The sequence below is a fragment of the Panthera onca genome, chromosome D4 (genome assembly GCF_046562875.1).
Source record: "Panthera onca isolate mPanOnc1 chromosome D4, mPanOnc1 haplotype 2, whole genome shotgun sequence".
NCBI lineage: Eukaryota > Metazoa > Chordata > Mammalia > Carnivora > Felidae > Panthera > Panthera onca.
In genome coordinates, this window is record NC_138351.1 from 22,211,733 (window position 1) to 22,229,121 (window position 17,389).

General features: G+C 40.3%; 1 long non-coding RNA gene across 1 annotated transcript; it reads right to left on the reverse strand.

The window, feature by feature from the left end:
• Positions 1–673: 673 nt before the first annotated feature.
• Positions 674–3,352, reverse strand: LOC132663897 (uncharacterized). The gene is made up of 3 exons (XR_009603313.2): positions 3,250–3,352; positions 1,512–1,788; positions 674–902 (listed from the first exon to the last, which is right to left on the reverse strand). It is a non-coding gene; the product is annotated as an uncharacterized LOC132663897 (long non-coding RNA).
• Positions 3,353–17,389: the final 14,037 nt, after the last annotated feature.

Here is a 17,389-nt window from a genome sequence, read left to right on the forward strand (position 1 = left end):
ACCTGCTCCATGAACCTTATCCTTCATGAGTTTATTCAATAGTTTTCTGATGACGTTGTAGCAACTGTCCTCAGATATTCTCAGTCCTCGTTCTACTTTCGGAAAGCGTATTAACCTTTGATTTCCAAGCAGCTGCCAGCGTTTCTAACTCTTTTCTAGTCTATCTGAATGAGAGTCTCTGAAAGAAGCCTCTTACTCTGCTAACTTCTCCAGTTCTGGTTAAAACAATACTCACCTTAGGGCTCCTGGGGGGCTCAGCCTATTAGGTGTCTGACTCTTGTCTGGGTTCGGCTCAGGTCATGATCTCGTGGTTCATGGGTTCAAGCCCCATGTTGGGCTCTGCGCTGTCAGCGCAAAATCTGCTTGGGATTCCTCTCTCCCTCTCTCTCTGCCAACCCTTCCTCCCCCGAATAAATAAATAAACTTAAAAAAACCCACGCACCTCACCTTACAATTCTGCTCTGGTTATTGCGACTGCAGTCTTAGCCTTTGTCAAGTAGAAATTGGTCCCATGAGCCTCCTACCGCCCACCTGGTTGATGGACCTGTTCCCTGGTGGGCTTCACAAGAACCATGCCCTGCCATGTAGTCCTCCTGCTAGTCTGCGCCCGGAAGGAGTGAAATAAATAATAATATCTACACTTACAGGGGAATCATTATGTGCCAGGCAACATTGTAAGGATATTTAATGGGTTATCACATTTAATCTTCACTCAGGTTATCCCCATTTTGTGGATTAGGAATCTGAGGCTCAAAGACGAAGCACCTTGTCCAGGGTCTCCCTGCTGGTCAGAGGTCTGAGCCCAGATAGTGACTGTGGAGCCCTTGCTCTTAACCTCCTCATCGTGAGAGCTGACGGCCACATTCTAGGCACAGGTGCCCGGACCAGGATGTCCTCATAATCTGCAGAACAGGATGGAACAGGAAAAGTAACAAGCGCTCAGTAACACAAATAAGGAATCCGGTCCCTAGAGAGTTAAATCTTCATGCTCACAGGAGTCCAGATATCCAGAAAACCCATCTAGACTGCAGATTAAGGCGGCGACACCAAGAAGGCCCTCAAAAAATGGAGGCAAATTTAGCCTCAGCTAGAGAGATTTTTAGATGTTTTCAGCAAAAATCTACAAGAATAACTAGCTTATCCCAGAGCTTGGAGCATCTAAATGGAGTTATTTGTCTGGATTGTGGTGCACACATACGTGTGTGTGTGTGTGTGTGTGAGTGTGTGTACGTATAAGCATACACACACACACACACACACACACACACACACACACAGAGTGGTATACAGCTTCTAATATCTCATTTGAACTGTGGTGAAGGTGATAGTGTTCAAATTTTTTCATTTCTGCTGGAGAACCATATATATTGCTTTGTGCAGAGAAACTCATTTGAACTAGTCAAATAGAGGAAAATGAATCTTCCTGCTTCTGCTTCCCTGTTGTGCCTATTGATGGTAATTTGTACAGAGGTTTATCCTGCACGGTGCTTAGAAATGCCACTAACACTTACTTGCAGTTTACCTTTCCAGGACCAGGAAACCCCGGTAACAGATTTCTTTAGATCTGAAGATGAGGCTGTTTAATTTTCTGAACATATGTCATATTTTTGTCCTGTCACTTTGATAAACCTTTAAAAGCTTTTGTTGAGATGATGGCTCTTTAGATCCCAGGCGTGTGAAGGTGTATTTAGTTCAAGTACAACTAATCAATGATACTGAGATCTGTTTATCCAGGAGTTCACTAGGCACAATGGGGAGATAAAGTCATCCTTGGAGATGAAGTGTCATCTATAATATAAGCAGCAAACAGTCGGGCGCACATCAGAACGATATCGAATGTAAAGGCACCATGAGTTTAGAGAAAAAAATTAGACAATAGAAGTTTACTTTTTAATGTTTGGGGAGGTTTTAATTTTAAACAGCAAACATTTATGGAGAAAAGACAACTCAGGGAACAGAAATGTACATCGCTTTTGGTAAGTGGTGGTGAGATAGCTATAATCACGGTCATAAATCCATAGACATTTTCTCCAAACGGCAATTAAAAGTTGCTATATATTGGGGTACCTGGGTGGCTCAGTTGGCTAAGTGTCTGACTTCGGCTCAGGTCACGATCTCACGGTGCCTGGGTTTGAGCCCCGCGTCAGGCTCTATGCTGACAGCTCAGAACCTGGAGCCTGCTTCGGATTCTAGGTCTCCCTCTCTTTGCCCCTCCCCGGCTTGTGCTCTCTCTCTCTCTCAAAAATAAATAAATAAACATTAAAAAAAAGTTGTTTTGTCTTGGGGTGCCTGGATGGCTCGGGTAAGTGTCTGCCTCTTGATTTTGGCTCAGATCACGATCTCACAGTTCGTGAGTTCGAACCCTGCATTGGGCTCTGAGCTGACAGTACAAAGCCAGCTTGAGATTTTCTCTCTTTCTCTGCCCCTTCCCCGCTCACACTCTCTCTGTCTCTCTCCAAATAAATAAATAAACTTAAAAAAAAAATAGTTGCTGAGGCACCTGGGTGCCTGACTTTGGCTCAACTCATGATCTTACAGTGTGTGAGATCGAGCCCATGTCAGGCTCTGCGCTGGCAGAGTACAAGTACAAGTACGCGCAATGTACATTAACAATTTTTTTTAAGTTGCTATGTACTGGGGCACCTGGGTAGCTCAGTAGGTTAAGTGTCCTGCCTCTGGATTTCGGCTCCGGTCATGGTCTTATGGTTCCTGAGATGGAGCCCCATGTTGTGAGACTGAGACCTGCATTGGGCTCCATGCTGACAGACTGCTTGGGATTCTCTCTCCCTTTTTCTCTGCCCCTTCTTACTTTCTCTCTCTCAAAATAAATAAATCAACTGAAAAAAAATTTTTAATGTTTATTTATTTTTGAGAGAAAGAGAGAGAGCACGAATGGGGGACGGGAAGAGAGAGGGAGACACAGAATCCGAAGCAGGCTCCTGGCTCCGAGCTGTCAGCACAGAGCCCGACGCAGGGCTCGAACCCACAAGCGGTGAGATCATGACCTGAGCCCAAGTCAGACACCCAACCGACTGAGCCACCCAGGCTCCCCAGTAAATCACCTTTAAAAAAAAGTTGCTATGTTTTTTACTACTAATTTTGTCAACTATAACTAGCTTCGCCATTTCATTGGTTCAAAATATGTTTCCTTTCGGTGTTGGAATCTCCTCATATCATTATTTTACAATTTCATGTTTTCTATTGAGTTACTTATTAAAAGTTCAATTCCAGCACAGGCTGGGGGTTTACCTAAGCAGGTTATATCAGAGGCAAAGCCATGAACCTCCAGGGGTATCCAATTCAGTCAAGTTGACAGAGGTGAGCAGGAAGCTGTAAGGCAATTTGTTACGATGCAAAGAGCAACTTAAGCCTTGAAATGAGGTATGAGAGAGGCCGCTTTGTGACCTCATACTTGCAGCCCTATTGATCCCACCACATTCCCATAGCTGGGCAAACTGGAGTGTATGGGGCTCTTAGATTGAAAAAAAACCCTCCGTGGTACTTAATCTCCTCCGTGTAGCAGGGGTATTCTCGAGGTGACTGCTGCTTTTCAATCTAGAAGGAAACCAGTAGAAACAACTTTCCCATGTCAGGAGCCTTTAGTATACTCTCAAAAATAAGAACTAACGTCTACTGACGTATTATAGATGAAAATACTCACAATCCAGTATTCCTAAATAAAAGCCCTTTAAAATGTATTTATTCTTAAAATAGCAGTAAATAAAACTTTGTTCTATGCTTTTAATTACTTAAAATAACATAGCCACTTATTTCTCTGCAAAAATGACTCTATATTTTTATTAAAAGCAATTAAACACTGATCCAGGGGGAAAATTGATAAACCTCACTATCTAAACATTTCTTGGGGCCAATATACCTGGATTTCAAAAAAAAAAAAAAAGAAAAGAAAAAAATACTTGCAACATACATGATTGTGTTTGGGTTTAAATTTATCATAAAAATCAATTAAAAACATAGGAAAAAAAGGGGAAAAGAACACTAGTAAAGACAATACAAAAAAAGAAAATACAAAAAGCTTGGGAAATATGAATAGATGCTCAGTTTCACTCCTAATTTAATATTAAAATTTAAAACTGTGAAATACAATTTTCAGTTTTATATTGGCCCAAAATGGTAATATATATCATTGATGAGTATGGGGAAATGAACCATTCTAAACAATGTTAATAAAAATGTGCATTGGTACAATATCTTTGAGGCACACCTTAGAAATATCTTTCATAATTTTAAATTCAGATACTGTCTAACCTGACAACTCTATTTCTAGGAATATATCCTATAGATATGCCTAACACACGTATGAAAGATACGTGTCCATTCTTATTAATAATAAGAGTCTAGAAATATTCTAAAATGCCCACTAATTGGAAAATGATTGGATAAATCATGGAATATTCACATAATGGATGACCTTTCAGCCGTTTGTTTAAATGAATCACCTCACTAGGTACTGAAATACTGACATAGAATGCTTCCTGAGACACTAAGAGAAAAAAAAGGACGCTGTGCACAATAAGCTGTGTAGAAAGTTCCAGAAAGTATGCTTAAGAAGCTTTAAATAGTAGTTCCCTATGGGACAATGTGTGATGGGAGGGATAATTATATTCACGGTGTACCTGTGTTATTTTGCATGTACATTTTCTACGTTAATTATAATACTACAGTCTAGTTAAGAATGAATAAAGTATACCATGCCAGCCTGGATAGCCTGCGTTCTATAGGCCTTTTAAGTTAATATCCCTCTAAGAAAAGTGGGGAAAAAGCACTTCGCTTGAATATGTAAAAAGGAAAGTACATGAAAAATGGATAGATAGATGGGAGCATCTGGCTACATGTGACGCTTAAATCTAGACATGCGGAGCATTTCACCAGTATCTTCAGGCAAACGATATATTTACCAGGCTCACTAGCTAGTTCCCTTTTCACGTGATTCATGCCAACTCCTCACCTTGGGTTAAAAGAACACAATTATTGCTAAAGGATTAACAGAAATACTCCTAAACATTTTGTGAGTGTAAAAGGGAGATTATGAAATTCCCTTCTGTGTTGCCAAATAGTTTTTTAGGTCTGGTGTATATTGGTGTTTACTTTCATAATTTTCCCAGCTGCCGTCAAGTGCAACGTGCTTTCTTCATTGTGATAATACATAGTCATTTGTTAACATTATCATAACCCAGGCTTAGCCTATGGTAGGTATACTTGATTTACTTGACATTTCGCTTAAGCTGTTTAAAGGTTGGTGGTTGTTTTTCTGAAGTCACACTAATTCATAGGAGTTGTCAATTCCCTGTGGCTTCGTGGTTTCTGCTTTTCTCCTCACTGAGGTTTCTACTGAGTTCCGAAGAACCAGACATTTATTGAAAGCTCATGACTGTCAACTGGAAATAATCACTGTTGGTGAACTTTTAAAGAGCCCTCTTTTAAATGAGATGCACTTAGAATGCACCCGGATGAATAGATACAGGCTGCCTGTCCGCCACTTACTTTCTTGTCAGTGTCGATGTTAGTTGATTTCCAGTCTAGGACCTGAGCACATACTGAGTCCAAAAGTCTACTTTCTTTTCTGTTTTCAGTGAGGACAATAAAAGCCAGTGCAGTTGGATTTTATACTCCAAGGTCCTCGCGTCTTGTTGAATAAAAGTTGAGTTGAGTATTCCCAGACCACAAAACTCCATCTCATTCTCTCCCTTTTTCTAACTGGAAGTTACATACCCAAGATGAGCTTCCTGAACAGAAAACCATGTACATAATGAATATTTTAAAAACTTTTTTCTTGCCAAAACAGGGTCTTTTGATGTTATGGTTGTGTTCATATTCTCTCTCCCTTGTGGAATTCAGTATCAGAATCAATAAGGGATCAGAGCTACTTAATATTCTTTGTCCAGAAGCCTTACATATGTAATTTGGTACCAAGGTGTACAAAAATAAAATCCTTGTGAAAGGCAACTAAAAACTAATAGGCTGGTTTTAAATAGAGTGCTGGTTCCAATCCAAACTGTGAAAAACAGAGCAATACATTGAAAGCAAAAAAGGCTTCGTTGTTGGAACACACCTTGAAAGATACCTATCCCCCCCCCCTTTTTTTTCAGGGGTTATTTTTAAGGGTGAATAAGACGCATGCAGTGTTCTGTGATTGCAATGGAAATGAATGAGGTGCAATAGGCATGGGTCAAATAAACAGCACTTCTTTTTACAATTAGGTCCTTTGTCCGAGGTCTCAGCTGAGAGGCCAAATATTGAATGTTATTTGGATAAATGTGTCTCTCATCACAAGAAGTAGCCAGGAAAACAGCCATGAGGTGCTGCCCTAACAGCATCAGGAAGGCTGCAGGGCCCATGCCCACCATGGATTTGTTGTGTGAGAGTTCCTAGTGCTCTTAATCTGCTGTTTTTCATGAATGCACAAACTGGAAAATAAAATAACGTAACACAAAAAGTAAAGTAAGAAAACAACAACAACAAAATAGCATGAAATACAAGCCTAACCAAAATCTACTAGGGGATAAAGAGTCTGAATGTATGGGCTGCAAATAAGATTTGCTTATCTAATTTTTTTTTCTTTTACATTTATTTATTTTTGAGAGACAGAGAGAGAGCACAAGTCGGGGAGGAGCAGAGAGAGAATGAGACACAGAATCCGAAGCAGGCACCAGGCTCCGAGCTGTCTTCACAGAGCCCTACAGAGCCAGTTTTCAGGGGTGCCTGGGTGGCTCAGTCCGTTAAGCCTCTGACTCCGGCTCAGGTCATGATCTCACGGTTTGTGAGTTCGAGCCCCAAAGCGGGCTCTGTGCTGACAGCTCAGAGCCTGGAGCCTGCTATGGATTCTGTATCTCCTGCCCCTTCCCCTGCTCATACTCTGTCTCTGTCTCTCTCTCTCAAAAAAAAAAAAAATAAAAAATAAACAAATAAACAGACATTAAAACAAAGATTTTAAAATAAAAAAAACAAAGAGACCTAGTTTTCAAAATCACTTTCTGTAGGCTTAGAAAATTACCCGAACTTTTTACTTTTTCTGTTTCACAATCCCTTATCTAAAACTAATTTGAGCAGTCCTGTCTTGGAATTCAGATTTTTTTAAATTTTATTTTGCTTTTGTTTTTTATATTAAATATAATTTATTGTCGCATTGATTTCCAAGATTATTTTTTCAGATGTTACAACGCCAGTACAGTGCATATGCACATATATGATATATAATGACCTTCAGTGGGGTCCGGGACAGCTCCCCCCAGTCAAACGCATTAATTTTTACAATGAAAGCCATAGATCTTCACATTAAAGGGAGATAAATAGACTCAAAATAAGGTCGTATCAGTGCAAGTCAGGTTTTACCACTAAATAAATATGCTGCTAGTTTTTTTTTTTTAATTTGGTCTTTAGAGTTTTTGTATTTTACAGTTGCGGAGAAGGAATCATGGGATTGTATTAAACTGGCACTGCACAGCGTGCAAGGTTATGTAAAAGCCTTTTTCAGCATCACCAACAAAATTAATTACCGAATATCTTCTTTCCCATAACTTGGAATAACACAACTGGTAATGAGTTACAGGTTAGAAAGAATACAATGGAGCATAGGCAGTGGTACCAACTAAACACACAGCCCAAGTAGAATTCTCTGTTCCAGAAGCTGGGAAAACACGTGGGGCCAGAAAGCCAAATCAACGGATTTGAACTGGATACCAGTTCTGTGACAAAGTTAAGCCCCGTGCCTCTTGTTGAATTTGTGAGCTTTAATGGATATAATTGAACTTCGACCTCGAGGGTTAAAGTGTGGCCAAGACACCGGAGGTTATGTCGCCATTAGTGATCATTATCCTAATAGCTGCTCATCTGACATTTTTAGAAACCATCGGTGGTTTAGAATGGGGACAATTTTAATGAACAACGTTGGATTCAATGTTTCTGGTGACCTCATTGATTAACTGGAATCAGCTACATGACAGAAATTCATTATTAATTGGCCGGAATTTTTAAAAAGAGATGCGGTCTTAATGAACTTAGAACATGAGAAAAGTTACACATTCAAGCAGGCTGCTTGAGGATAGAAGAAAAAAATGCCTTACATGTCCAAACCGTTCTGTGAATTAAACCTACCTATTTTCTCTTGATGGTTTGAATGCACCAGCCGTCGCTTTCTGATAGTGAAGCAAAAGTATTGGACCACAGTGGAAAGCCCTGCTCAGAACACAGGGTACTTTTACGACTCAGCAGAAGTGGGAAACTTCCTAGGGAAATGTGCTTGGGAAGTCCCCACATGCCCACATGACAGAGATCAGTGAACCTTGTTAATGAAACCCACCTTCTCCCCCTCCACGACCTTCAGCCCTCATGTAGATGCACCTGACATGCAAAGCTATTGCCTTAGACCTTCTTTTAGACTGTCCTGACAAAGAACCATCACTTCCTGATATTCGAGTCTCTGCTTTGTTTCTGTATGAGTGTCCAGCTCCTGCTCCCCCACCCTCCCCACCCACATCGGCTTCGTGTGGATATAAGGTATTTAGCGTCTTCAAACTGATTTCTGATTAAGCCAAAGTGTTAGTTGCTGTGCATCATCAAAGTCTTCCCCATCCTTCCCAAATGTCTGCATTAGTTCCCGTATTAAGGTAAAACAGACTAAACCCCAGGTAGAATCCATTATCATCTGGATCCACCTCAAAAAGTGGTGGATGGGAGTATGGAATCGGGAATAATAAAAAGAGCTCTTCGTGGAGCGCAGAATATCTTGGTACAAAGCCTGGCTTTCTCACTTACCAGCTGTCTAATCTTCAGCAGGCCACGTCACTTCTCCAGACTTGAAATTCCCCTCTGCTGAGATGGGAGATTATTGAATTAAATGGCCGTCAAGTCTTTCAACTTTCGAAGCTTATTAGACCTTGATTCTTTGTTTTTTTGGCAAATCTGCTCTCTGAGCTTCATTGGCCGCTGTCACTATGAAATAACAAAGCAGACCTTTCTGAATTGATTCCTGTCCCCTCCTAGCAAGTTGTTATCTACTGCTCACCCATGCCAGCTACTGGCCTTTCCTTCTTTGGCCTCTCCCCCAGACTAATTAAGTGAAGACCGTTTGTACATGTATTCAATGTGGAAAGATAGTGGACATGAGATTATGTGTGTGTTTTTCCTAAGCCAGAAGCTTGAGCAATAATGTTTACTCATTCCAGGCTTACATTTGAGAATTGGTCAAAAGAGTCATTTACCTGGCAAAACCATAACTCAGTAGGAAATCACATTCATTGAAATGTTTTCTAAAACACATTTCTTGCTTCTTGGCTCCTAATAGTGCAATTTTGTTTCTCTGATTCTGCCTATGAGAGTAATTACTGGCACTTGGTGGGCTTGAAAAAAAGAAAGAAGGAGAAAGAGAGAAACATTTGTAAAGTTATATTTTGCCCTCTGTTTTTATCATTATAAACTATGCAGTGGCGGTTTGTATGCGCTATTAGTTTGTGATTTGGTTTTTTGTTTGTTTGTTTGTTTTCTTTTTCTCCCTGCCTGACTGTACTCGCTATATCAGACTTGGAAGGAAAATAGATTAAGTCAATGCACAGCAAAGACATTGATATTTTAATAATATTTACTCATATTTACTAATATAAATTTCATCCAAACATGAAATTTAAGCAAAATGGATAGATGTTATTTAGGTAAATGAGCCCCCAATGGCACCAGCATCTGTGATTTTGTTCAAAAATTTGATTTGTCATCAAATATAACATCCATGTTATAAAATATATTTTTTAAACATATCACAACTAAGGGATTTTTATACTTTGTAAGAAAGGAAGCAATTGCTGTGGTATTTCAGAACCTATATCTTTTTTTTTACTGTAATAGTTGTTCACAGACTCTAAACAATATTTTAAAACAATCTCTCTGAAAGAAAATATTCAACTAAAGATAAGAGACAGCATTTATGTAAGTGAAATGTTACAAGGTTTTTAAAATTAAAGTCATCTTTGAATTTTTCACAGCACAACGCAAAATAGAAATTTGCAAGCTTCCTGTCAGATCACTATGCTTTTACTCTTGAGCGAGGGGTTCAATAACACACCAGTGATCTTCCACATATATATGTAAAGTATTTAAATACTTTAATACCCCTAAAGCATTTGTTGACAAAAGGGAATGTTCCCACTCAAGGCATTTAAGAAAAAAAAAATTCCATCTGATGTATGTCCTCAAGAAAAAAACCAACCGAACTTGAGGTTCTGAGAAGCCTCAGGCAGGGGAAAGGAAAACAATCATAGTCAACAGTATTTTAAGGGAAGTAAAGCCAGATGCCATTTTAAATATCTGAAAAATTTGTCTGAAATCATCCAGTGTAGCCCCAACCAATTTGAAATCTGGGGCAAAAGCAGAAATTATAATTTGGCAATTGCTTGAACATGTTGAAATAGGGAATTTGTGCTTAGGGAAAAATTACCCACAGGATTTAGTGTTTAGAATTTTGACTTTTAGAAGGTTCGTTAATCTCTCCAGCACTTCATTGTTTGGTCAATGAAATGGGATATTTGCCAACTATCATACATGAGATTTGTGATATGAATGTAAGTAAATCTCTTAGAAATACAGAGAAAAATCATAAGTGCAAAAACCATGGTCATTTCCTTTTAAGTCCTCTTTTTGTTGATTTAAAAATAATAAAAGCAGGTCATGCATATTATAAAGACAAGTTAGGAAATAAATATCCCAGAATTTACATTTCTAAGAATATTTCAAGTCTAAATGGACCTCAGAGGCTTTTATGAGAGGAAATCCAGTTTTCCTTAGGACTCCTTTCCTAATTTCCTCTGGGAATCTCTGGTGCCAATGGAGGGCAGAATGAGAGTCCTACCCCACAGTTCCTACTCACCCTGCCCTGGGGGCTGGTGTTGCACTGTTTTGCTCCCCGTCTGCTCCTAGGATGGCCAGACTTCAGTTCCTTTCAGCCCCTGGTCTCCTCTGTGCTCTCTTCCTTCCTTCACCCATCAGTGACTTCTTGGGGGGGGGGGGTGTTTCTGCAGGGGTTTTCAATTTTTTTTAATGTTTATTTATTTTTGAGACAGAGAGAGAGAAACAGAGAGACAGAGTGCGAGTGGGGGAGAGGCAGAGAGGAAGAGGGAGACACAGAATCTGAAGCAGTTTCCAGGCTTTGAGCTGTCAGCACAGAGCCAATGTGGAGCTCCAACTCATGAACCCCAAGATCATGACCTGAGCCGAAGTCGGACACTTAACCAACTGAGCCACCCAGGCACCACCAGGGTTTTTAAATTAACATGACAGATTCTCCTTCCTAGTGTAAATACACAGAGAATCCAGGGTGTTGCTGGACTGAGGCTTAAGGAGACAGTAGCTCCGATTTTGGCCCAGCTTCACCCTTTGCTGTCACTCACAACAATGTTCTCTCAGGGACTCCCTTGTCTCCTAATAGCACAGCCCCTTGGGTGGCAGCCTGGCTCACCTAACAGGAACTTGGGTATTGTGATGGCCAATGGGGGTTGCTGCCCCGAGATAAGATGGAGAAGACTGTACAACCACAGACAGGGATTTCCTCACAGCCTTCTGACCCTGGACTCCACCTAGTGAGGACCTGACTCGTCCTTTTCCTTTCATTCCACAGAACACATGACCTGGCTCTGTTGAATCTGAGGTGATAGATGGGGCTGGACTGCTTTCTGTGGTGGTGGCTCGAGTCCTCTCTCACAGTGATCCTAGGCCTAAGCACTATTTCTATGATGGGAAGTTTCTGGAACAATCCATAGGAGGGTGACACAGCTGCTCCCCCAGAACCCCTCCCAGAGCACACCTAGCTTTGCCTCCCATGCTAATCTAATATATACTCTCACCTCCAACAAACTGAGGGCCTGAGTCGTCTTGCCAACTCTTCTCAAGCCTCTGCCTTCTATATCTGAGCTCTGTTAAGGTTCCTTGAAGATTTTTCTTGGGTTTTATTCTTTTCTCTTTTCCCACCCCTTTTCTAGGTGGTCACATCCATTCCTAAGGCTTTCAGATCTATCGACTTGCTGGTGACCACGTAATATGTCAATCCACTCGGAGCTCTCTTCTGACCTCCAACATGATGGTGGCTTGGAGGAGTGAGGATAATGAAAATGATCGTGTACGTCCGGAGTCTTGACCTATTTTGAAGCTTCCATTTGAAATGGGGAAGACTGTGGAAAGGACAGGTCTGGCAGGGAATATCCAGAGTTCAGTTACGAGACGTCTGTTAGTCATGCAACAGATGTTGAGAAGGCAGGTCTCCTGGAAATGAGGAGTTAGAACAGAGGTCTGAGAGTTGCCGACATCAAATGCATAGAATAGGACAAGGTGACAAGTAGAATAATATGCAGATATGTGGCATCTGTCCTTTACATATACATATACATATACATATACATATACATATACATATACATAACACATAACACATATTTGTGTTATGTTTGTGCATTTTACATATTTTATAGTAATTATAATATTTGTATAAATATGTATATTAGAATAAGGCCAACACATAAAAAAAAATACATGTTGTTAATATTTCCAAGTCTTTTAATCACAGTGCACCATTACTTTTCAAAATGGCTGTACAATTTACATCCCCTTCGTCTATCTACAAACGTATCCAATTCCTCTGAGAACGTTGCTTTTACGTAGGCATCACCTCCCTACTGGGCGTAAAATCACCAGGAACTAGCAAAGCACATATTTATCTGTAGGCCAAAGGATGGCACTTCTCCAAGATTATGAACAGTTCAGAGACGTTTATTCTCATATACATGAGATGGGTAAGGGGATTTTGGCTTTGGGTTTAAAAGATTAACTCCAAAGCAACTGTCGTGGTTCAAACAGCTAGCTACTGTGAAAATCTGATAGAGATCGAGATGACTGATCATTCTTGAGGAGTAAGGAGGAGAATCAGGCTCCCTGATGTTGTCACATGCCGAATTGGGTTGGGTCCTTGCAGCGGTAAGAAAGCCAGCAAGTGAAACAAATTCCTTTAAGAAGATGGTATTCCATTTAAGAACAGATAATGGGGTTGTTTGTAAGCCCATGTTTTTGTTATTATTGCACCAACTATTGGTAAGGCTGTACTTGTAACTGATACAGATTTGAAAAACAGATTATTGTCACTTTTTGTTAGCTATTTTCTCTGCCCTTTACCCCAGTGACCCCATTCCTCCATTTTCAGGACGCCTGAGAGTTAGGTCGGTTTCCCACTAGCTTGGGAAATGAGCCAACAACTGATAAGTGATCGTTCTCACCAGGACAGCATTTTCAAGCAAGGGGAAGCAGTTGAAATTTATAGTAATACTATATCTTTAGAGAGCATCTTTCTCTTAGGAGTTTGTATTTTTATAGGCATTCAACTTGATTCTCCCCAGGACCCAGGAGAAACCCATAACAGTAATGACATATACAAATACCTATAAACCTTAATGATAGATGCCCATATTGCCCTAGGAAGGAAATGTCTACCTTGAGTGTAGCCTTTCTCCTTAATGCAAAACTCTGCTGGAGAGATTCCATCACAGCTGCCTGACTGCCTCCTCCAAGCTTGAAAGGCTGAGCTGCTTCATGGGACTGAATGGTTTTCCCCTTCTAAAAAGTAAAGGAAATATTGTGCTCATTATTATTCCAATGTGGGAAACACCACTATAAAGATCGGTGGTTCAACAATTCAGTTCAACAACAATTTGTTGAGAGGCTACTATGTGCCAGGCCTTTTGGGACAGACACAGTCCGTGGCCAAAATTTTAGAGTCTGTCTAAGACATGGTGTCCAGCTATGGGTCAACAAAGCGGTACCAAGGACGTTGCATCAGAATTGGCTGGGGAGGCATTTGAACAGAGATTCCTGAGTCCTGCCTGAAGATAGCCTGATTCAACATGCCTTCAGTGGGTTCTAGGGTTTCGCTTTTTTAATAAAATCCATTTTGACTTAACAGGTGTTTTCCCGAGCTATCATCATATCTGAGAGTCATTGTTCTCATTGATTAGTTATGCAATGGCAGGATTATATTTTAAGCAATTGGGGAAAGTAAGCTGTAGAAGTAGAATATTGTTGGACTGATTGGGGGGCAGTATTGTGCAGTAGCTAAGGGTAGAGTTTGTGATCAGTCTGAATCTCTCCTTTCCCTCTTCCTAACTGTGAGACATTTGGCAAGCTTCTCAAATGCATTAGTAGTCAGCTTTAGCATGCAGTTCTCCTTGGTAAAGTAGAGATAATAAGTCTTGATTTTACAGGTTGTTTTGCTAATTAAATAAGATACCGCATGCAAAATGTGACATAGTGTCATTAGCACTCTGTTAATGGCGGTTACTATCATTATTGCTATCATTGTTGGCAAAACTCAAAACAAAAATCAAACCATCCTTATTCACCCCCTTCATTAGAATATTGAACCTTGCAGTCATCAGCTCTATGATGACAGATATTAGACACACACACACACACACACACACACACACACACGACTCACATGCACATGCACACAGTTAACGTATATAATGTCCATAAGTAGAAGGTTGACCAGTAGCACATTTCAAATATCATTCCTCTTTAGTCTTAATCTAATTTTTTGCTTTAAGGAATAAGTTAAAAGAAAACAGTCTTGTTCTCATGTGAGTTTCTAGGTTATTTTTCTTCCAGGCAAACGTTGGCATTATTAGTTTTGAATTCTTCTGGTGAGGGCATAGGCTCCCTTGTGTAAAGACCTTATCCATAAATATATTCAATGTTGTCATGGAAGGGCTGATCAGACCATACATTCTGGGTGAGGACTCTAGATTTTCTCCCAAGGGAGACAGGAAAAGTGCAGGGGCACTTCCTGAAAAATCAATGGAGATCACGTAGAAACTGCAGGAGAAAAATCCCTTAAGGCCTTTATGATATGTAGCTTGCTGCCTGGCAGTTTTAGGCATCACCAGTGAAGACAAGACGTGCCCCCTAGGGGAGAAAAAGAATGTAAATTCTAAGACCAGATGCAGAACAGAGCCTCTGCCAAGCCAGGAAGGAGAGGGTTAACAGAGCGAGAGGTTAGTTACCAGTTAACATTTATAAGGATGTTTTATGGACCGAGCAAGTAAAACAGGCTGGATTCCAGATGTCACAGCTGAGGTTACCAGCCTCTGGAGGGATCTCCAAATAATCCCTCTTAATTCTAGTTTCTTCAAAAGGCAGAAGGAAGAGGGAAAGAGTTGGAGGGAACAACGGGAGAGGCAAGGGGAGGGGGAAGGGAAGATGTGCATATAGACAGTAAGAACAATGCACTTATCACTTAAAATGGTTCGAAAACTAGTTCTACAGATGTTTGCTTAAAAGTATGAAACAGGCATTCTCTGGTGTTCCTGCAACCATGTCATTGAGACATCATGATTTTAGTATTTTTTACTGTCTACGATACTATTCCTTAAAATATTCAATACTTAATTCATTTGTGCATTCTGGGATCCATTCGTGTATTTACCCAAAATTCCATGAGGCATTTTCTATAAGCCAAGCAAAGAGACATTAGGTGTATCTATGCCCTTTCGAGCTTGCGGTCTATTCGGGAGCAAAGAGATGGCCACATAATTATCCTAGGTTGAGAAAGGTAAGTATGAGAATGGACATGTGTGCAGGATGTGTGGAGCATAGAGGCTGGACCAAAGGCCATGAAGGCTTGGGAAGAATTCAGAGAAGGTGTATGATACGTTACTGTGTCTTAAAGGAGGACTGTGATTTTTGCAGCTGCACATGAGAGAATGAACAAGCCAGGCAGGAAGCAGGAACTGCTGGGCCTGGAGACTGAAGTAACATGAAATTGCTTGCAGAAAGTGAAGAATATTTCCATGAAGCTAGTCCATTGGGCACATCAGTTGGATATCCGCACGGGGGCAGCTGATTGGGATCATGCTGCGAGAGTAGACTCTGTCTCATGAAAATAAGAAAATCCAGAAAGTCATTAGGAACTGGGTAAGCTCATTCAGTATTTTGCACATATGTAATGGAGAAAGGAAAGGAGATGATGCAGGCAGTGGTAAAGAAAGAATTAATTAAAAAGGACATGAACATGAACTAGAAACCTGCCATCCTCCAGACGTAGCACTGGGGCACTTCCATAGAGTATTTCCTTATAGGGTCCACAACCCTCCCACACAAACAATCTGTGTTGTAGCAATAATCCTCTCCGATTTCCAGATAAGGGAATTGAGGTCCATCAAGTTTATGCACCTTACCCAAGCTACCATGCCCATAAATGGCAGATATAGAATTCAGACCCAAGGTTTGACAAAAGGCCATGCCCTCTCTTCTTTATACTATGCTGCCCTTGGAGAACATAACTCTGGGTCAGGATTTCACTGGGCTTGAGGGGATAATGATGAAAATCTGTCGGTAACTTAAAAGGAGGCTTGAAACAACCGAGTGAAATAGAGTCTAACTGCAACAACTGAATAAGACCCTGGATCTTAATCTTCCTGTCACAAAAGACAAAGAAGGATGGTCAGGATTAACGCAGTTGGCAATCTCAGCAACCCGCCATCAGCAGTACTCTCCCAGCACACGCTGAACAGCACTTAGTCCTAAGCAAGCCATTGTGACTGACAAGAGAAGTGCTCCGTCTTCTGAACATGCACAACACGGACGATTTTTCCAAATGAATTATTCATTCAAAGCTTCCAACAAAAAACGCACTGCTTTTCATTCAGTGAGGGGGCTGTGAGGAGGGGGATTAGAAGTGCTGAGGTGACGGGAAGGATGTTGACGTTATTTAACAGACGGAGGTGCTATAATAATAAGCTTTAAGGTAACAGTTGCTAAATAAAGGCAAGCCTAGTGAAATATGCAATTAAAAAAGAATAGAAATTGATTGGTGAAAACAAGTCAAGGATCACAAATGCAAGTTGGTTTGGTACCTAATGTGTGAGAAGAATGTAAAGAAGAAACATTTTCTGAAAATAGTTGTGGTTTTTTAAAAAGTCAGGTAATTATTAGAGCTTCAAATGAACTCTTTGATGAATACCGAGATGTATGTGCTAATATTATTAGGAAATTTACTAGCCACAGGAAATCTCAGGCAGATGGTGCTTTAAAATTGATTTTTCCCCTAGAGGATAGAGGAAATTTGGGAATTGTCTTTCAAGGATCTCCTTAGGACACATAAATAAAATAGAAAAACACGGATCGGAAAAATTAAGGACACAAAAAGGAAAGGTCTTAATATTTGGAATTCTTACAAATCAATGAGAAAACTGTAAAAGTCCCAATTAAAATGGGTAAGGACATTAACAAGCAATTCACAAAAAGAAGAAATCAAACGGTCAATATAATTTCACATGAAAACATCCCCAAAAGCAATCATCACAAAAATTCAAATGAAAAGAACAATTTCAGATCCTCGTTA